Here is a 22,478-nt window from a genome sequence, read left to right on the forward strand (position 1 = left end):
CATAAATAATGAGGAACGACAAAATTAATTTTGCGCTAAATCGCCATATTATTCATTAGCAGCGAAATGCCTTGTTTCTCATAGGCTGGTGGCGGAGAAGTGGAGCAGTGGGATACCGGTCCCTTAACGGCCCCCTGTGAGGATTACAAAACATAACAAAAACAAAACAAAACAAAAAATTGACGAACGACGTATCACGCTTAATACAATTAAAATGGTTTTAAAAATTATGTGGATGCAGATTGCATTTTCTCTTCTAATTAATAAAAACTAATGAGAAATCAGAGAGCAAAAAATATTTCACTGACGAATTTTGAGTGAGGGAAGCTGGTATTTAGAAGATTGAGAAGCACAAATATAATGCTTGTGTAGTAATGTCTTGTAACGATATGGCAGTTGGAAAATAACTAAGAAAAGTTTACTGCAAACTAAATATGACTGTGGTAGGGTCACATATATTTAGAGTAGAATTCAGAATTCAAAGTGCCACAGCACATATACACTATACTATATATTTATTATAATATACATGCACTATATTAATAATTAAAGGTACTACAAATAGTACCAACACGCTAAAAATAGCAGTCAGAAGACGACCACAGCCACAAATTTTCACTGATACACATTACTTGAAATCAGGGTCATGAACAGAAATTCTAAGCTCCCGTACCAATAACGAAAAGAATCGATACGAGTATGCCTTGTATTTCAGTTAGGCATACCCGTATCGTCACAATTTCAAATTTTGTGAAAATGCCACTTAGCTCTCATCAGCGAGTCTTACTGACCCGAATAGATGTGAAGGCGCGTGGCTCAGTGATTAGGGCCGCGTTGTGTCCTTAAGCAAGACACTTTATTTCACGTTGCTCCAATCCACTCAGCTAGCAAAAATGAGTAGTACGTGTATTTCAAAGGGCCGTTCATGCCATACTGTGTGTCACGCTGAATCTCCCTGAGAACTACGTTAAGGGTACGCATGTCTGTGGAGGGGTCTGCAACTTGTACGTTAATTTCTCGAGCAAGATGTTCCGTTGATCGTATCAGCTGGGACTCTCGTCGTCGTAACCGACGGAGTGCTCCTTTCTTTTTTTTTAGTGTATATATTATATAATAAATCTATAACCCGGCGTTGCCGGGTCTAATGCTACTCCTGCATATTTAGTCTTTCATGAAAATCCCGCTCTCTTGTCTTTCACTTAGTCTGACTCGTTAATCATTCCCTGCATTTCTCAAACCAAAAAGCCTGCACGTTTGAAAGCCAAAACACATGACAACGCGTCTTCGCAAAATACAAAAATGCGCTGAGTCATACAGACTGTCTTCAAATGCGCACTCGCATTCAACTGTCAACGGTAAATTATCTCCGTCCAATCAAAAAACAACTGGCAGTCTATTGCCGTATCTAGCTGTACGCACGCCCGCGTATAATTTTCTGTTTTTGCGATTTTGAATGGATATGCCCATGTCTTATCGAATTTTTAAATGTCTTTCTGGGGTGACTGGGGAAATGAAAAGATCTTCACCCTCAGATAGTTTTGAAAGCCCATAGAAAATGCGAGCCTTTTACGTGAAAAACTGTGGATTTGTATAAAGGACACACAGACACGCAGACACACAGACACACAGATACATAGACATTTTGCCGTTTATAGATATAGAGATACATATTAGAGACAGAGGTATTAATAATACCGAGAGGCAATATTTATGTCCACTTCAGCGTGGATGTTCTGCTGTACTGCGGAAGATCCCATGAGAGAAACCCTCATATTATCTTTCGGTGGTGCATTTTGCACCAAAAATCAATATAAGAATTTCTCTCATGCTATCTACCAGAGTATAGCTTGTTCTAATAGAGCATCCTCGTTGAATTCCACATTGATTAATTCATAATCACGAGTTCGTTATCATAAGAGCGACTGAACGAATATCTAACTGTTGAGGAAATTGAATGAATCTTCCTGAAATGCCTTATGTTTGTAGAGGATAGTTTTCCTCTGCAAAAAGAAGAGACTAAGGAACGTCGTCGACAGGATTCGAACCTATGCGGGGAAACCCCAATGGATTTCTAGTCCATCGCCTTAACCACTCGGCCACGACGACTGCTGGCAGCCAAGTTCATCGTTATATCTTATAATAGTAAAGTTACGATCATTTGTCGATTCTTTTTTGCTATTCGAAGTAATTTTGTTGTTATCGTTTGTATGGTGATGGTATGTTACAATGTGTAATAGCGGTAATAATAAGATTTATGGAAGAAGCGTTGTCGTCTTCGATTACAGTATCCAATATATACTTTCTCTTTTTTATGACAACAGTGTACATTTTAAGGAAGATTTAGCAGCTATTTCTCACAGATCAAGCAGCTATGTCGAGTCCCCGTATTGGGCGAGTTCGTTTGACAATACTGAGGTGAAAGATTATAATCCTATTTGCATATTATAATATGCAAACCGTCGTTTCAGATGTCTCTGTACACAAGGCAAATAACTTCTCGGTTGTTTTTTTTTTTGGGGGGGGGGGGGGTTATCGGTTGTCGGATATAATCACTGATCAGTAAACAGCTTCGTTTGCTGAAATTATAAACAAGAGCAAAATCTCCAGTGTGGGCTGTTTAACCTCATTTAATCAAAGTTTACCTACATGTTATATTATTTATGTGACATCTTATTGTATTAGTACTGTATTGTATTTAGTGTGTTGTAGTGAAATATTTAGAATGTACTCTAGTGTTTGGATAGAGTGCATTGCATTATATTATCGGGTAGTGTTTAAGAATAGTAATGCATCGTAGTGCGTGCGACTAGGCGACTGTAACATTAACGAATGTAACTATAGAGACTGATAAAGTTAACATATTAGTGCTATTGTTTATGTCAAAACTATAAAGTTGTTTTAGTTAAGCAAATAAAAAAAATGGGTAACCGACCTCATCGATAGGTTTCGAACATATGTAGGAAGACCCCAGCGTCTTAGCCACTGGGCCACGACGACCTAACGCTGCCTCAAATCTCTCTGCTGATAGGTAAACAAGCAGTTTCTTTTTTCTAAAAGTGATGTTGAATTCTGTTGTGTCTGGGGAGAGTCATTCTCTTTTAGTGTCTTATATTTTAATACACTCACCGGTAAAATTTCCACTCATTTACGTTTTTCTTTTCCCAAAATTTTCGTTACGTCTTGCACCCTTTTCAACATTTGCTGGTAAATATTATGGAATAGAGTCGATTTTCTGATGCTGATAGTAATTAAAATGATAAACGTGAGAATTTTTTCTGTAATTGAAGCTATCATATATTCTTGTGTTATATTCGTACCAAGTGTGGTAATTGGGTGAAGTGGTGTGAGGTCACGTTATGGTTTGCAGAGAGGTGTGTGTGTAACAAATATCAGACATTATTCTCCCACAGACATAGCGCGGTCTCCTAACCCCAAGATTCCGAGTTCGATTCCAAGCAGTGACCTGAATAATAATAATAATAATAATAATAATAATAATAATAATAATAATAATATAATAATAATAATAATAATATAATAATAATGATAATAATAATATCGAAAGACACCATAGGAATGAGAACCCAGGTTCAAAATTTGCCCGAGACACCTGATATGAAGGTTGGGGTGTATATGAGCCGAAACGTTGTGTTAACAACAAACAAGATGAGGACAAATATCCGTCAAATGTAAATAATATAAATAATCTATCTACAGTTGTTGAGGATATTCATAGAAGGGCGATGTATCCGTAAGGTGTTAGCTGAAATGAGATTTTGTAGGGCCTTAAAATTGTAACAGTTTTGACTAGTATGGTATAATGGTGGGGGTGGAGTAGTTCACCTACCTCGCAGATCTTCTCATAACGTCCTCCTTTCCAGTTGGGATATATCTGTGGGAGCCCTGTCCGTTTAAACTCTGACCAGAACCTAACGGCAAATTCCCCGAACTTACGAGGCCACCACGTCTGTCCCGAGCGACAGCTCCAGAGCAAAAGAGAACCCCAGCTTTGTCATCTTCCCGCTCACGTGACCCTCTTCGCCCCTGTCCTCCCGTAAAGGCCCCTTGGCCGTTCGCGTGACGCTACTGACCCTATGCTTCAGGCCCGCCTCAGCCTCACAACTACTTATTAGATTTAAGGGTCCCGTATGAAATGCAGAGTATATTAGTGTAGAGTAGTGCAACGAATTGTAGCATAGCCTGTAGTCTATGGTGGTGTAGTTTGTGCTGTAGTAAAGTGTCGAGTATTATGTTTTGTAGAAATTCATTGAAGAAGAGCTTGTAGTGTATTATAGCACAGCGCAATGTAATGTATTGTAATGTTAATGTGTCGTATAGTTTATTGTATTGTACCATAATATACTGTATTGTTTAGACGCAGTGTTTACTTGCAAAATCTTCTGTAGCTTAGTTCTAGAATATGCAATGCGGTTCAGTATATAGGAGTGGTTTCAATATTGTTGTTATAATTCAGGATTTTTATTGTAAAGAACCTTAGCAAATACCTGCTCTTATTTAGTAATGTTTGTTTACATTCTGAATTTAAAATCCCTGCTGGACCAGTTTTATTATTCTTTCGCCAGATATCGATAAACATTCTGTTATACAGCAACGGAATAACGGAAAGTTACGCTGCAGTGTTAACATAAACATAAAACCTTAAATTTCAGAGCGTCTAAAGGGAATTTATTGACTGAAATATTATTTAATGTTGAATATTTTATGGAGTAGGAAGCTTTAGAGATTTCGAACTGTTGTTGAGTTAGATAAAACCATTTCAAAATACATATGTTAGCTGTTTTAGTAGCTTAAACGCAATGCTAGTTAATATTTGTTAATAAAAGTAACTAAAATCGCGGATTTGATCCGAATTCCGTAGCATCTTGATCCTTATTTTGCCATAGAGTCGATTAACCGAAGACATGGGAGTAAATCTGGTTAGATCAGTGTCTACCAAACTTTTCTACCTTATGACACACTGGGCGAGGAGAAATTATTTTGCGGCACACCAAATGAAAATCTCAACAAAATTGAATCTACTTTATTAGTATGAACAAAAATAAATAAATTGTTACTATAGTAACAATAAAATAACATTGTTTTATGAGCATATAATATATAGGTAATATAAGACAATAATAATGTTTTTTGTGAGAATGAAGCAATTGGTTTTGAGAAAGAATTTTGTGGAAACGAGGCTCTAAATTAGATACGCAAATACGTAATTCTTCGTCTACCATCTGTAATCGTTCCCGTTTTTTTTACTTCATTTCCATGAGCGCAGAGATACCTAATTCGCAAAGATACGATGATCCAGAGGGCAAGAGAGATTTAACGTCTGCAGTAGCTAAACGAGAATATTGGCGCCGAAGTTGAATCCAAAATTCTGACAGCTCTAGCACAGAAAATGAGGCTTTGTGCACAGGATCGTTTTTCAAGTCTATTAGATTTTCTTCTTCTGTTAATGTTAATGGAAGGTGTGTACTGTCGTATCTTGCGAAAAGATTGATGACCCACTCGTACATTTGATAATCAAGTGAGGGAAAATTCTCAGGAATTTATACAGACAGGTTTTCTACTGTCTTTCTGCACTTCTGACAAAATTTTTAATTTGTTTGGAAAAGTTTCTACGCCTGGGAAGCAACCAAGTTGCGAGATTTTAACTTTCCTTATCCACAATTCTAATTTGTCGGTGAAAGACATTGATCTGCCTGTAATTGTAATAATAATTTCGTTCGCTCCTTGCAGACTCAATTTTTAATACGTTCAACTTCCCAAAACGATCGTTGAGAAATTCTACTTCCAGCCCCCAATTATCATCGTTAAGAAATTCAAATCTAGAATTTTCGGCATCAAAGAAATGTATTTCGTTTGCAAAGAGATAACTCAAGAGAACACTTTTCATTTCGAGAACCATCACACTTCTGTATGAAGCAGTAAACACTTAAAATAAGAACCCATAGTTTCACAAAGGGATGCAAAACATCTGCACCGTAGGGAATGCGATTTTCACCACTTTAACAGCCTTGTCCATCGTCTTCAGATCATCAGGTAGAGATTTTGACAACAAAACTTTGCAGCGAATCATAAAATGTTTAATTTTAACTTGTAAAATTTTTTGTAATACATGTGCCACGAAGCCTTTTTTTTTCGACCCCGCATGTATGGAGCGACATCAGTGCAAACGCTAATACAAGTTTTCCACTGCATCCCTCTCAATATTTTTTAGCTTCTCAACGTATCCTTTTCGTTGGTCCTTATGTTGCGGATGATTTGTTATTAAATGACGTTGAAATTTACGGGGAACGATCGCTTCATTTGCGAGTATTGTCAAACAAATTATGCGAATTTTCTGGATTGGTGTCTTCCAAAAATCCTGAAAATATTTTTTGCGGCCCACCACTACGTTGCGTCACACAGTTTGGCAGACACTGGGTTAGGCGGAAGCAGTAAGTTGTGCGTGTCATTCCGAAGTCTAGTTTCGTGACATACTGTGTCACTGTGTCTCGGCCTGAGGAACATTTAAGGTCACAGACGCTTGTGGAATACTCTGACACTTACATGTAAACTAGTAAGTAGTTTAATGAATCGAATAATTAAATGCTCATCGTTGACACCGACGGAGAATCTCTTTGTATCATTAGTTTTACCACAATGTAGACTATTAAAGCGGCAAGCTAGAAGATTCGTTAGTACATCGGACAAAATGTTCAGCGACATTTCTTCTGCATCTTTTCGTTCTGAGTTCAACTTTGCTTTGATGTTTTCGGTGTCCATCAAATAAGGAGTCAGTAAAGTGCTGGGTTCGATGTATTCCACTTGGCTCTTTCCTTCAAAATTGCACACGTGAAATCCTGCAACAGACCATCATGCCTCTTAAGGGGAATTTTATAATTTCGGTCACTCAAAACGCCATGGAAACTAAATAACGGCCACTAGGTGTCCTAAGGCCGATGAAGACGAATGTAGATTGTTGTATTGTTAGTGTAATGTGCAGCAGCAATAATGTGTCTTGCTTGAGTACGGTGCATTTAATTCTTGGAGTGGTTCCATTATTAAGTCTTACTTGATGGTAGATAATGATCGAATCGGTAAATAAGACACGTCTTGTGTTGTTTAATAAGATTCCAAAATGTTCTGAGTTTAGATCTCCATTGATTTAGCTTTTCAGGCTTCCAATGTTCAATCAACAGGTACCTGTAATACACGGCGTTACTAGGAAGACTACCTTGCAACTTGAATGCTGGAAAAATAAATATATGAATATAATAGATATAAATATCGAATTACATTGATTAAATCATAGACATGAACCGTTATTATGAGAGTAACTTGAAGAATAATCGTTGTGGATTTGAATGAATCTTCCTGAAATGCCATTTGTTTATGAAGTGATCCCTCGACTAACGCGGGTGTTACGTTCCAAAAACCCTGGCGAAGGGGAATATCCGCGAAGTAGAAACAGTACTGCAGTGTGAATATTTTTTTATATGTATGTATTTTTTCGACCAACCAACCAACCAGTCAACCAGCACACCGACAGACAAACCAACCAACCATCCGACCCACCGACCAACCAACCAACCAGCCAACCAACCGACCAACCAACCATCCAGCTGACCCACGACCAACCGACCAACAAACCAACCAGCCGACCCACCGATCAAACAGCCAACCAACTGACAAACCAGCCAAACAAACCAACCAGCCGGACCACGACCTACCGACCAACCAACCAACCAGTCAACCAGCACAACAACCGCCAAGCCAACCAACCAGCCAACCAATCGACAAACCAACCAGCCAGCTGACCCACGAGAAACCGACCAACCAACCAACCAGCCGACCCACCGAGCAACCAGCCAACAAACAGACAAACCAGCCAAAAACAGACGACCACCAACCAACAAAAACTAGCCGACTCAACGACAAACCAGCAACCAGAAAACTCACGAGCAACCGACCAACCATGCAACTGGACGACCCAGTTTGTCACACAACCGACAAACTAACAACAAGCCGATTCACAACCAACCGACCAACCAACCAACCGACCAACCAACCAGCCGACCCACGATCAACCGACAAACAAACCAGCCAGCAAACTCACGAAAAACCGACCAACCAACCACCAACCGACCAAACAACAACAAGCCGACCTACCGACCACCAGCCGACAAGCCAACTAACCGATAAACCAACCAACCAGCCTACTCACGACAAACCGACCAACAAACCAACAAGCCAACCCACGACCAAACGACCAACAAACCAACCAACCGACTAACCAACAAGCCGACCACACCGAAAACCAACCAACCGGACAACCAACCAACCGACCAACCAACCAACCACCAGCCACACCCAACAGACCAACAACCCACCAGCCAACCAACCAACCAGCCGACCCAACCGACAACCAACCAGTCAGCCGAACCCCGACCAACCGACCAACCAACCAACCAACCAACAAGCCGATCCACCTACAAACCAACCACCAGCCAACCAAAACCGACCAACCAACCATCCAGCTGACCCACGACCAACCGACCAACAAACCACCAGCCGACCCACCGATCAAACAGCCAACCAACTGACAAACCAGCCAAACAAACCAACCAGCCGGACCACGACCTACCGACCAACCAACCAACCAGTCAACCAGCACAACAACCGCCAAGCAACCAACCAGCCAACCAATCGACAAACCAACCAGCCAGCTGACCACGAGAAACCGACCAACCAACCAACAGCCGACCCACCGAGCAACCAGCCAACAAACAGACAAACCAGCCAAACAGACGACCCCCCCACCAACCAAACAAAAACTAGCCGACTCAACGACAAACCAGCCAACCAGAAAACTCACGAGCAACCGACCAACCGTGCAACTGGACGACCCAGTTTGTCACACAACCGACAAACTAACAACAAGCCGATTCACAACCAACCGACCAACCAACCAGCCGACCCACGATCAACCGACAAACAAACCAGCCAGCAAACTCACGAAAAACCGACCAACCAACCAACCGACCAAACAACCAACAAGCCGACCTACCGACCAACCAGCCGACAAGCCAACTAACCGATAAACCAACCAACCAGCCTACTCACGACAAACCGACCAACAAACCAACAAGCCAACCCACGACCAAACGACCAACAAACCAACCAACCGACTAACCAACAAGCCGACCCACCGAAAACCAACCAACCGGACAACCAACCAACCGACCAACCAACCAACCCACCAGCCAACCAACAGACCAACAACCACCAGCCAACCAACCACCAGCCGACCCACGATCAACCGACAAACAAACCAGCCAGCAAACTCACGAAAAACCGACCAACCAAACAACCAACCGACCAAACAACCAACAAGCCGACCTACCGACCAACCAGCCGACAAGCCAACTAACCGTAAACCAACCAACCAGCCTACTCACGACAAACCGACCAACAAACCAACAAGCCAACCCACGACCAAACGACCAACAACCAACCAACCGACTAACCAACAAGCCGACCCACCGAAAACCAACCAACCGGACAACCAACCAACCGACCAACCACCAACCAACCACCAGCCAACCAACAGACCAACCAACCCACCAGCCAACCAACCAACCAGCCGACCAACCGACAAACCAACCAGTCAGCCGAACCCCGACCAACCGACCAACCAACCAACCAACCAACAAGCCGATCCACCTACAAACCAACCCACCAGCCAACCAACCGACCAACCAACCATCCAGCTGACCCACGACCAACCGACCAACAAACCAACCAGCCGACCCACCGATCAAACAGCCAACCAACTGACAAACCAGCCAAACAAACCAACCAGCCGGACCACGACCTACCGACCAACCAACCAACCAGTCAACCAGCACAACAACCGCCAAGCCAACCAACCAGCCAACCAATCGACAAACCAACCAGCCAGCTGACCCACGAGAAACCGACCAACCAACCAACCAGCCGACCCACCGAGCAACCAGCCAACAAACAGACAAACCAGCCAAACAGACGACCCACCAACCAAACAAAAACTAGCCGACTCAACGACAAACCAGCCAACCAGAAAACTCACGAGCAACCGACCAACCGTGCAACTGGACGACCCAGTTTGTCACACAACCGACAAACTAACAACAAGCCGATTCACAACCAACCGACCAACCAACCAACCGACCAACCAACCAGCCGACCCACGATCAACCGACAAACAAACCAGCCAGCAAACTCACGAAAAACCGACCAACCAACCAACCAACCGACCAAACAACCAACAAGCCGACCTACCGACCAACCAGCCGACAAGCCAACTAACCGATAAACCAACCAACCAGCCTACTCACGACAAACCGACCAACAAACCAACAAGCCAACCCACGACCAAACGACCAACAAACCAACCAACCGACTAACCAACAAGCCGACCCACCGAAAACCAACCAACCGGACAACCAACCAACCGACCAACCAACCAACCCACCAGCCAACCAACAGACCAACCAACCCACCAGCCAACCAACCAACCAGCCGACCAACCGACAAACCAACCAGTCAGCCGAACCCCGACCAACCGACCAACCAACCAACCAACAAGCCGATCCACCTACAAAGCAACCCACCAGCCAACCAACCGACCAACCAGCCTACCAGCCGACCCACAACCAACCGACCAACCAACCAACAAGCCGAAAAAACCGACAAACTAACCAAACAGCCAACCGACTAACCAACCAACACGACCCACCGACAAACCAACCAACCAGACAACCAACCGACCAACCAACCCACCAGCCAACCAACCTACAAACCAACCAACCAACAAGCCGATCCACCGACAAACCAACCCACCAGCCAACCAACCGACCAACCAACCAACCAGCCAACCGACAATCCAACCAACCAGCCGACCCTCGACCAACCGACCAACCAACCAACAACCCTACCCACCGACAAACCAACCAACCAGCCAACCAACCGACCAACCAACCAACCAGCCGACGCACGACCAACCGACCAACCAACCAACAACCCGACCCTCCGACAAACCAACCCAACAGCCAACCAACCGACCAACCAACCTACCAGCCGACCCACGACCAACCGACCAACCAACCAACAACCCGACCCAGCGACAAACCAACCCACCAGCCAACCAACCGACCAACCAACCAACAACCTGACCCACCGACAAACCAACCAACCAACCAACAACCCGACCCACCGACAAACCAACCCACCAGTCAACCAACCGACCAACCAACCAACCAGCCGACCCACGACCAACCGACCAACCAACCAGCAACCCGACCCACCGACAAACCAACCAACCTGCTAACCAACCGACAAACCAGCCAACCAGCCGACGCACGACCAACCGACCAACCAGCCAACCAACCAACCAACCAACCAACAACCCGACCCACCGACAACCAACCAACCAACCAACAACCCGACGCACGACCAACCGACCAACCAGCCAACAACCCGACCCACCGACAAACCAACCCACCAGCCAACCAACCAACCAACCAACCAACCAGCAACCCGACCCACCGACAAACCAACCCACCAGTCAACCAACCGACAAACCAGCCAACCAGCCGACGCACTACCAACCGACCAACCAGCCAACAACCCGACCCACCGACAAACCAACCCACCAGCCAACCAACCGACCACCGACAAACTAACCAACCCGCCGACCCACGACCAACCGACCAACCAGCCGACAAGCCGACCAACCAACCAGCCGACAAACCAGCCAGCCAACCGACCAACGGACTAACCAGCCGGCCCGACCAACCGGCCAAATAACCAACGAGGCAATCATCTAACCAGCCTACAAACCAACCGACCCACTATCTAACACTTCTGTTGGCGCCTTAAAATACATATATGGGCGTGCGTGTGTATATACATACATATATATATATGCCTCTCTGTGTGTGTGTGTGTGTGTGTGTGTGTGTGTGTGTGTGTGAGTGTGTGTGTGTGAGTGTGTGTGTGTAGGTAGGTAGGTAGGATAATATATAAATGTATACACACAGATACACATAATGTTTATGTATGTACGTATGTATGTAATGTATGTGTATGTATACCTGTGTGTGTATACATGTATGTATATATTTATGTGTGTATATCTTTGTGTTTGGGTTTGTCTCTCTTATACTTATTCTTTCAATCGTCTTGAGTGTGACCATGCTGGAGCACTGACTTTTAGTCGAAGATATTGACCCCTGGATTTACTTATTCTATCGTTCTGTCTTGCCCAAGCGCTAGTTTACGGGGACGTAAACACACCAGCATCTGTTGTCAGGGACAAACAGACAGAGTGTGGTGGAGGAACAGACAGAAACACAAATATATATATACATATATATATATATATATATATATATATATATATATATATATATATATATATATATATAAATACGACAGGCTTCTTACAGTTTCCGTCTACCAAATCTACTCACAAGGCTTTGTTCGGTTCGAGGTTATAGTAGAAGACACTTGCCCAAAGGGGCACGTTGTGGAACTGAACCCGGAACCATATGGCTCGGAAGCAAGCTTCTTTCCACATAGTCACTCCTGCGCCTGGCAGAAACGTTAGCACGCCGGGCGAGATGCGTAGCCGTATTTCGTTTGCCGTTACGTTCTGAGTTCAAATTCCGCCGAGGTCGACTTTGCCTTTCATCCTTTCGGGGTTGATAAATTAAGTACCAGCTTTGCACTGGAGTCGATGTAATCAACTTAATCCCTTTGTCTTTCCTTGTTTGTCCCCTCTATGTTTAGCCCCTTGTGGGCAATAAAGAAATAAATATATATACATATATATATATATATATATATATACATATAGTGAGAAAGAGAGAGAAGGGAGAGAGAGAGAAGGGGTGAGTGAATTAATGCGTGTGTTCCATGCTTTAATGTAATTTTTAATGTAATAACAACTCATTTGTGTCGTCGCCTAGTCTTACTGATAATCCTAGTTGTCGAACAACTGATATCAGACTTCGCCCGACTTAATGCTTGACTGCTTTCATCCTCTGCTGTCCTCCCAGTTTGTGTGTTCCATTTCTGTAGTTCTTAAAAAAATTTCTTTTTTGTAAGTTCAGAACAAATCTGATTGAATAGATCTATGGTGACGTCACTCGAAAAGGCGACATAAAATGTTATTGGCTAGATTTTTTGCTGACGTCACTACACAATCAACCAAAATTCCGGTTATTATTATATACAAAACGCAAAGCAGCTAGCTGGCAGAAATGTTAGCACACCGGGCGAAATGCTTAGCGGCATCTTGTCCGCTGCAACGTTCTGAGTTCAAATCCCGCCCGAGTCGACTTTGCCTTTCATCCTTCGTGGATCGATAAATTGAGTACCAGTGAAACACTGGAGTCGATGTAATCAACTTGTCTCCTCCCCACAAATTTGAAGCCTTGTGCCTCAAGTAGAAAGGATTATGCTTAGCGGTATTTCGTCCGTCTATACTTTTTGAGTTCAAATTCTGAAAGAGTTCGACTTTGCTTTTTATCCTTTCGGGTTCAATAAATCAAGTACCAGTGAAACATTGGGGGTCGATGTAATCGACTTGTCTCCTCCCACCAAAATTTCACGGCCTTGTACCTATAGTAGAAAAGATTATTGGTAAAAATATGAGATGATGAGCTGGCAGAATCGTTAGAATGCCGGATGAAATGCTTAGCGGCATTTCGTCCGACTTTTCTGAATTCAAATTCTGTCTGGGTCAAATTCTCTTTTCATCCTTTTGGGCTCGATAAAATTTGAACACTGGGGGTGGGGTCGATTTAATCGACTTAGCCCTTGCCCGAAATTTTGTACCATAATTTGAACCATTATTTACAAAGAGTTTCCTGATCGGAAAAATCCGGGTTCGAATCAAAGAGTAGACCTATTACATATTAATATATACTTTCTACCATATCAAAATATCCACCCGATGAAAGATAGGCTACATAGTTGTTTGATATGCTAGAGATAGCAACCAAATCTCTCTCTAATTATACTTTAACGCCTGAAGGAAAACAAAAGGTATGTTCAAAGATCTAGTAGTTGTTGTTTTTAATAAGTTGGGGTGGTCTTGTTTGTATCGCCTTTGATCATATGTGTATTCAATCAGTGTTTACTTGGGACGCTAAAATTCACTACAACATTTAATGAGCGCTATCACTGCTGCCAACATACAACGTAAACTCTACCAACATCGTATTTAACAAAAGTAACATCTCTTTACTGAATAATTTTGAATAAAAAAAAAAAAAAAAACAGATGAAATTATACATCAGTCGTCGTGGCCGAGTGGTTAAGGCGATGGACTAGAAATCCATTGGGTTCGAACCCTATCGACGACGATAAAACAAATTTGTTCTTTTTTTTCACCTGTATTTTAAGAGGATTCTTTCAATTCTATAACGATTGCATATTTTTTTAATTGCTTCTTTGTTTATAGATTATCAATAATTTTAATTAAAAGTATAATTCTATATAGGCGCAGGCACAGTAATTTGGTTAAGCAATTAGATTCGCAACCATGTGGTTTCAGGTTCAGTCACACTGTCTGGCACCTTGGGCTATTGTTTTTTCACTGTAACACCGGGTTGCCCAATGCCTTGTAATTGAATTTGGTAGACGGAAGAAATGAGTGTGTGTGTGTGTGTGTGTGTGTGTGTGTGTGTGCGTGCACATTTCATCCGGCATTCTAACGATTCTGCCAGCACGCCATCTTATTTTTCCTAAATAATCTTTTCTACTACAGGTACAAGGCCAGAAGGAATTTGAACTCAAAAATTATAGACGGACGAAATGCTGCTAAGCATTTCGTCCGGCGTGCTAACAGCTCTGCCAGCTTGCTGCCTTGTTATTATTAAATAATCCTTTCTACTGGAGGCACGAAGCCTCAAATTTGTGGGGAGGGGACAAGTAGTTACATCGACCCCAGTGTTTCACAGATCCTTAATTTATCGACCCAGTAAGGACGAAAAGCGAAGTCGACCCTGGCGTAGCGGCGGACGAAATGCCGCTAAGCATTTCGCCCGGTGTGCTAACAATTCTGCCAGCTCTCTGCCTAATGTTTTGTAAATAATAATAACCGGAACTTTGGTAGATTGTGTAGTGACGTCAGCAAAAAATCTAGCCAATAACATTTTATGTCGCATTTTCTGGTGACATCACCATAGAGGTCGTTTATCTTTAACATGGGAAAAGGATAATAATATCACCAGAAGTTTATAAATTGTAAATGTCATCGAATAGATTCGAACCTACGCGGGAATATACTGAAAGGATTTCAGTCCGTCTGCAAATATGATGGATTAGAGAGCATTAGCTTTGATATCTATCCTTTTAAGTAAAACATCGTCAAAACTGTGTAAAGTATAATAGCCATCTCAATATGGCTAACCACAAAAGGTGGGTGTTACTGTAGCTTTTAGCCCCAGGAGATCATCGTCTCCAGCTGGCTTTAGGCACACTATATGTACCCTTATAGTATTTGCAAAGGGAGGCTATCCCTCTCTCGTAAGCCTAAGTGATACGCACGGACCGCAGTTTCGAGGTTGTTGTCTCTTGTCAACGGGCGGTAATCACCGGTTTACGATGAAAGGGAAAGCCTGTATGCAAATACTTAAGTGTTTTTCTAGTAATTTCCGTCACTTGTCAAAACTATTATTTGATATTCGTCATCCAAAGGAAGTATCTTCCGAGTCTTTCTTATAATTACACAAAACTCCAGTCTTATATTCTTTTCTGCTCTAGGCTCAAGGTCTGAAATTTGTGGGGAAGGGTCAGTCGAATACATCTACCCCAGTACACAACTGGTACTTAATTTATTAACCACGAAATGATGAAAGGCAAAGTCTACCTCGGAAGAATTTGAATTCAGAACGTAAATACAGACGGAATACCGCTAAGCATTTCGCCCTGTGTGATAACGTTTCTGCTAGCTCGTTGCCTTCTGTTTTATATTCGTCGAAAAATACGACAGTTTCACACGCATAATATCTCTTCCGAAAGTATTTAGTGCTAACATTAAGTATACGTTTAAACTTCCTAGTTAAGATTTGAAGACTGATTAGAATTTTTTTTTTAAATTAGAAATATGTAAAGAAATTTGAAATAGGGGACACGATTTTCCTACTTTAGTGCATTCATTTCTTTTTGGCAGATATTCATAACAGTATAGACTAAGTTTTATAATTCCCATAAATTTCATATTATTGCCCATTAATTTGAATAATATTCTTTATTAATTTTGTATTATTCCCTATTAATTTTATATTATTTCTCATTTATTTTATATTATTCCTCACTAATATTTTTTTGCCCAATAAATTTTGATTACGCTGCTGTCTTCCCTTTTACCACATTTTAACGTTTGTTTCTTTATAGAAATCTGTAGTTACCCTTGGCGTGTAATGTCACGTAGGTGGCTCTGTGTTTAGGAAGCCGAGACAGCCATCAACAAGAACACTTGTTCGGGGTTTGATACTGTTGTTACGTTTGTGGTTAAACCATAAATGACTCATATGGAACAGTCTTCCAAGACATAAATAGGTACAATAGGAAAGTTACGACTTCTCAAAGCCAGAAAGGAGAAAGCTGATTCGGAGACTACAGATCCAATCCATTACTGGAACTGTAAAAATCTGTAAAACTTTCCAGAAGTTTAGTATTTAAATATATATGAGCATGTCTAGGTATGCAACTATATGCATGAGAAGACATACATAAAGAGAGACCTTGTTGCATGCAATCAAGCTCCATGCATAGCACTCGTGGAAACTCATCTGAGGCCTGATATAGACGATGGAGAAGTACACGTACCAAAATATACCATACTGCAAACAGAAAGAAGAGAAAGGAGCCATGATGGAGTTGCAGTACTCAAATTTAGTATGTGACATTCTAACTGTATACATACAACAACACAATATAGTCATATGCAATACATATCACCCACCAGATACTCTGAACCACATAGGCAACTATGAAGATTGCTTCACAAGAATTAATGAAACTGGAACACCACATGAGCATATTTCATATGGATGATTTCAACTAGTTGTAATAATGGAGTTAAACTAAATCATTTCATCTATACATTTCAGGTTCACGTAGCGCATGCATTTCCTATAAAATATCACGCAAACCTGAAACATGTATATTAAATGAGTTCGAAATTTTGGTTTCTCTATTACGACTTGTACCACTCGATGCCACTACAAACTTGTCAGTCGTGACACCACTTATGCGGTTAACCTAACGACGATTTCGAGTAATTTGTTATATTTGACCTTAGTCATATTATGCTACAAAATGAATAGAGCAGCGTACTTTGAACCATTGTTAGTTGTACATAAACAACACACTCATAGGCTGCCTAAACAACGAAATACGTTATGCTTATTGTTTACTCATACACCTAAAAAAATCTATTTAAAAAAAAAAAAAAAGCGATGCTTATCGTTGTCGATAGGATTCGAACCTATGCGGGGAGACCCCAATGGATTTCTAGTCCATCGCCTTAACCACTCGGCCACGACAACTCCTTGCTTATTTAAGAATTTATTATCTCTTCTTATAGCAATCAATAATATGAAAGTAGAACATTAATTTTTATTGGATATAGAAACTATCTTTACTCGAAAGGAAAATGGTGGTGATATTGACGGCAAATTCATTGTAGTAGTTCTGTTTAACCCCAGGTAAGGTGTTACGATAGCAGAATCGTTAGTGCGTCGAACAAAATGCTTAGTGGCATTTCTTCCGACTTTACGTTCTGTGTTCAGATTCCTACCGATATCGACTTTGCCTTTCATCTTTCCGTGGCCGATAAAATAATATCCAGATGAGCATTGGGGGTTGATGAAAGCGATTTTGGATCTTTTCGGTTTGAACGGCTGTTTTTAACATAATTTCTAGGTAACTAAAACATTTTAAACTTCGTATACTGGTAGAATGTGTTTATAAAACATCTTTTTCTCTTGGCTTTATAGAGAAAATTCTATAGTTTGTAAGATATTTGGTCTTTAATTTCTTCAATTTCTGCAATTTCAACCAATCAATGACCGTCTATTGAGTTAAAAAGCATTCTGTGCCGTATGAATATGTCCCTCGTTTAAGGAACACATTGGGTTTATTTACATTTGTGACGAAAAAAAGATACCCTTCCCCCACCCCTAACCCTAACCATAACTAACCCTAACTAACCCTAAATCTAAAATAGATTGAAATGCAATAGATCGATTCTAGGGTTATAATTATAGGTGACAATTTCATATGACACCGCTAGAAAAAAATGCAGTTTTTTCCATTTTAGATTTAGGGTTAGTTAGGGTTAGTTATGGTTAGGGTTAAGGTTATGGGTGGGGGAAGAGTATCTTTTTTTCTTCACAAATGTAAATAAACCCAATGTGTTTCTTAAACGAGGGACATATTCATACAGCACAGAATGTTTTCACCTCAATAGACGGTAATTGATTGGTTGAATTGCCGAAATGCAAGAAATTAAAGACCAAATATCTTACAAACTATAGAATTTTCTCAATAAAGCCAAGAGAAAAAGATGCTTTATAAGCACATTCTACCAGTATACGAAGCTTAAAATGTTTTAGTTACTTAGAAATTATGTTAAAAACTGCCGTTCAAACCGAAAAGATCCGCGATTTTCTCTCTCTTTTCTAAACTACTAACAATAGTACTAGTTAGGTGCATAAAATCCTAACTCCATGCATGCATGATATTTTCATTCACTTTCATATGTAGGACTTACTATACTTTTGAAAAATGCTAAACCGTTGTACTACACTGACAATTTTTGATATCTTGGCATCTGAAGCAGCTGGAGATACGACAGTTCGACCAAAAGAACCGGTTATCGCCTGCTGCTTCAGATGCCAAGATATCAAAAGCAAAATTAGAAAAAAATGTTCACCCAGTTAAAAGCTGTTTCAGAAATCATATATTCAACGGAGTTCCAACCGTGAAAATCCTAAACTTTTAGGAATATCTACGTTTGCAATATTTAATGTGTTCTTTGTAAAGATGCACGGTGCATTTTTTTAGAGATTAGTTATCGTTTCTAGGTCATCAAATTACCATAAAGTGTCTCCTTCAATTGGTGGTAGAGATGATGGGGTTCTTGGCTGTGCAGCGAAGGTTGTAATTTGTGACAAGATCTGTTAAATATTTATAAATATAAGGTCAAAGATCAGTGTCTACAGCCTTTTTAGATCATTCTGGAAACAATCACATATTCCTATATCCCTACCATACATTACAAATAAATGAATGTGACCTAGATTGCGAGGCGTAAGTTCGAATTTTGCCGTTATTTACATTATTTACATTTGACGAGTATTTGTCCTCATCTTGTTTGTTAATACAACGCTTCAGTTGATATACCCTCCAGCCTTCATCAAGTGTCTTGGGGAAATTTCGAACCTGGGTTCTCATTCCTATTATTATTATCAATAATAATAATAATAATAATAATATTATATTTGACTTTAGTCATATTATGCTACAAAATGAATAGAGCAGCGTACTTTGAACCATTGTTAGTTGTACATAAACAACACACTCATAGGCTGCCTAAACAACGAAATACTTTATGCTCATTGTTTATTCATACACATAAAAAAATCTATTTAAAAAAAAAAAAAGCGATGCTTATCGTTGTCGATAGGATTCGAACCTATGCGGGGAGACCCCAATGGATTTCTAGTCCATCGCCTTAACCACTCGGCCACGACAACTCCCTGCTTAATAATAATATTATTATTGATAATAATAATAACTCGGAATCTAAGGGTTAGTAGCCCGCGCTCTTAACCACTACGTCATATGCCCGTAGGCAATTATGGAGTGAATTTTAGGTTTTGTAAATCTAATATTTTCCTATCCTTCCTTCATACCGGTTCCCATATGCTATTCATATCTGCACTCGGCCTGCTTGTAAACTGCTTAGATGTAATATTTATTTGAATTACTGTGTTGTACGGCGAATACAAGTGCCCTAGCGGTTAGGGTATCACACACACATGATTGCAAGGTCCCCCGACCGTCCGATGCATTGTGCTTTTGAGTAAAATATATCATTTTCCTTTCTTCCAGTCCACTCAGCTATAACTGGGTGACCCTACAACGGACTGGCGTCCAGTTCAGGAGTGAATGTTGAGACCTCGGTCACTTTTGGGCCACAGCCCTGTGTCTAGCACAAGAAAATCTTTCTTTACACTATTGTATTGGTTTCTCTTTGCAAAGATAGAAAAGACGAACAACTTAGAGGAGGAGAAGATGAGGGTATTGTATACAAGCAGCGATGAAATCAATTAATTTCTCCGCTAATAAATTATTAACTTCCACAATAACACTCAGTAACACATTACACCTCTGCACATCATCTGACACTCTGCATAACTCGCAACTAAAGAATTCACCACAAAGCGACAAGAGCTGGCAGAAACGTTAGCACGTTGGGTGAATTACTTATCGATATTTCGTCTGTCTTTACATTTTGAGTTCAAAATCCGCCGAGGTCGACTTTGCCTTTCATCTCTTCGGGGTTCATAAATTAAGTACCAGTTGAGTACTGGTATCGATCTAATCGACTGGCCCTTCCCCAAAATTTTTGGGGCATTGTGCCTAGAGTAGAAAAGAATATTTTAGCACAGCTAGCAGAATCGTTAGCAATCGGGCGAAATGCTTAGCGGTAGAAAAGAATATTTCTAGAGTAGATCTAATCGACTGCCCCCACTCGCCAAAATATTTTGGGCCTTGTGCCTAGAATAAAGAATTCACCACACCATTCTGTACGGTAGGGCATCACCATACGATGAGGGCGGCTAGTTCACAAAGTTAGAGTGTCGATCAAATTCTAATGGAGTCAATTTTAACCTTAACCCTTACTGAATTACCAATACAGATGTGAAGCCTTGCGGCAATTCTCCCGACTCTTTGTGTTTTGGGGACTTCGGTAGTAGACTTCCTCCATTGCTCGGTTAAAAACCACCATCTTGGGTACCTTTCACTGAATTACAAATATTCTTGTCATGTTTAGATTGGTAGATAGCGAGCTCCTTCACCCACTCTGCCAGTTTCGTAGGCAGAATTTCTTGATTATTCTGGCCGTGCCAAGGAGGCAAACCTTTTCTAACAGTTCTACTGGGCACTCTATTTCAGTTTCCTTCGTATTTCCCTTGATGCCTTCTGATATTATTATTATTATTATTATTATTATTATTATTATTATTATTAGTAGTAGTAGTAGTAGTAGTAGTAGTAGTAGTAGTAGTAGTAGTAGTAGTAGTAGTATAATTTGGCCACGAACTGGAAGGTCAGCCTTAGGAAAGAGCATGTGTCTCCACTGTGTCGCTTTTGCAACAGAATAGATGAAACTATTGCCTATGTCACGAAAGAATGTCCAAGACTTGCCCAAAACCACTAGAAGCTGTCGCGATACGACCAGGTAGCGAAAGTGCTACATTGGAAGCTGTGCGAAAAGTGGGGGCCAGAGAGAGGCAAGACGTGGATGAGCACAAACCCCTGAGAGTGGCATAGTCGGAGACAAGCAAAATCCTCTGGGATTTTCCAATCCAAACAGATTAAGTGCTAGAGTATATCAGACCGGACCTAGTGGTGGCGGACAAGGTGCACCACATATGCTATATAGTTAATCTTGCATGCCCCTTTGACCCACGAATATTCAAGAAGGAAGGCGAAAAAGATAGAAACAATCCTCTTCATTACGAAATAGCTCGGCTATGAACAATGAAGAAGGTAAAGATAGTGGCAGGAATTGCTGGGTCCTTGGTTTGTTGAGGACATTAATTAGGTAAAATTTGAACACGAAAATCATTTGCTAATACTAAAGAAAGCTGAGGGTCTCGTCGACAGGAGTCGAACAAGTACAAAGAAACCACTCTAAACCACTCAACAATAACAGCTGCTGGCACGAAATTCAATAATTATTACTAATCATAAGTAAAGTAAATATCATCTAGCTTGTTAACTGATGTTTGCCATTGTTAGCTGATGTTTGTGATTAGAAATAATAGTACATCAGTAAGTTGTTAGCTGTCGTTGACTGATTACAGAATTGGACAAGCAACTCGCTGTTGTCGAAAGTTTTGACTTAGCTTATAGAAAACTTGTACTTTTTCCGTGGAGAAAAACACAAGATTTAATCCCTGCATTTCTATTTCCCTAATTAAAATGAAACAGGGTATCATATATATATATATATATATATATAATATTAATTAGAGACAAAACCACTATTTTGCAAAACAAACAAGGAAAGACTTAATCAATACATAAAATTTTAATAAAAAGTAAAAAAACCGCCACTACAATTGTTTCATGTCTTGATCGACAATCTTCAGGTGGATTTCCGATTTTCAAGTCAGTTTCATAATTTGAACTGA

General features: G+C 40.9%; 4 non-coding genes across 4 annotated transcripts; 1 reads left to right on the forward strand and 3 right to left on the reverse strand.

Moving 5' to 3' along the window:
• Positions 1 to 2,024: 2,024 nt before the first annotated feature.
• On the reverse strand, positions 2,025 to 2,106 carry Trnas-aga. The gene has a single exon. It is a non-coding gene; the product is annotated as a tRNA-Ser (tRNA).
• Positions 2,107 to 14,338: 12,232 nt separating this feature from the next.
• On the forward strand, positions 14,339 to 14,405 carry Trnas-aga. Its single transcript has one exon. It is a non-coding gene; the product is annotated as a tRNA-Ser (tRNA).
• Positions 14,406 to 17,515: 3,110 nt separating this feature from the next.
• On the reverse strand, positions 17,516 to 17,597 carry Trnas-aga. The gene has a single exon. It is a non-coding gene; the product is annotated as a tRNA-Ser (tRNA).
• A 2,129-nt stretch (positions 17,598 to 19,726) lies between these two features.
• Trnas-aga lies at positions 19,727 to 19,808 on the reverse strand. Its single transcript has one exon. It is a non-coding gene; the product is annotated as a tRNA-Ser (tRNA).
• Between the last annotated feature and the right edge of the window lie 2,670 nt (positions 19,809 to 22,478).

The sequence above is a fragment of the Octopus sinensis genome, linkage group LG9, assembly GCF_006345805.1.
Source record: "Octopus sinensis linkage group LG9, ASM634580v1, whole genome shotgun sequence".
NCBI classification, from domain to species: domain Eukaryota; kingdom Metazoa; phylum Mollusca; class Cephalopoda; order Octopoda; family Octopodidae; genus Octopus; species Octopus sinensis.